Genomic DNA, 1104 nt, shown 5'->3' on the forward strand with positions numbered 1-1104 from the left:
TGTTTGGGGATGCATTCGGTAATGATAGCAAAATTCTGAGTACTCATAAGGTTATGTTTAATGCACAATTATAAGGTGACACACATAGCCCAAGTGGGAAATTGTAAGGATTTTTAATTAAATATGGGCTTGTATGTGTGAATAATTGTGTGTTAAATTATAGACTATCGAATTCGGTTGAGCCCAATTAAAGTGATCTAATAAGGCTTCGATTTTGGGATTTAATGTATCCAATTAAAGTATGGGTTTATATATGTGTAGAGATCGGGTCCAAGTCCTAATTCTATGATAGGCCGAATTAGGTCAAAGGACGTCCCTATATAAATAGGTTATGGTCCCCAGATCACACGTACGTATTATTCATTCTCTACTGCATCCCATCACAGAGAGGAAAAGGAGACTGCGTATAGATTTGGAAGACTATACTGTGAAATTCATATTGCATTAACCATGTTTGATTCAGGTACGCTTCCGCTTTAATTCTTTTATTTCTTGATGATTTAACATGAAAGATCCAGTAATTTAAAGCATTAAATTATCCAACACGAATGTGTTCTAACACGGAGGCCTCAACAAAAGAAAATAAAGAACATAATGTAAACTCCAGAGAAGCAGCACCAGATTCAAAATCAGTCCAATTGAAGTAACAGTTAATGAGCCAATTATTACTACTGCAGGAATGAGTGACTATTTTGCAAATAGGATACCAGCCCACATGAGGAGATAAGCTAGCTCCAAACTTTATTAGAGCAAAGATTCGATGCCAAGAAAGAAATACGTACAATATGTTTGATATACAGTACTACAAAGTTTGATATACAGTACTTTTTGCAAATAGGATACCAGCCCACATGAGGAGCTAGCTCCAAACTTTATTAGAGCAAAGATTCGACGCCAAGAAAGAAATACGTACAATATGTTTGATATACAGTACTACCAAGTACACGGCAATGAAAAGGACAGAGAATAGCTTACCAACATAATAAAATGGCTGCTATCAAAAGCTCTCAATATATTGGTGTGGTCTGAATGATCCAAAATAGGCCCAGGAAGGTAAAAAAATGAAAGAGAATGAATGTGGAGAGTGGGATTTGAACCCACGCC

This window comes from Olea europaea, chromosome 23, assembly GCF_002742605.1.
Source record: "Olea europaea var. sylvestris chromosome 23, O_europaea_v1, whole genome shotgun sequence".
Classification (NCBI taxonomy): Eukaryota; Viridiplantae; Streptophyta; class Magnoliopsida; order Lamiales; family Oleaceae; genus Olea; species Olea europaea.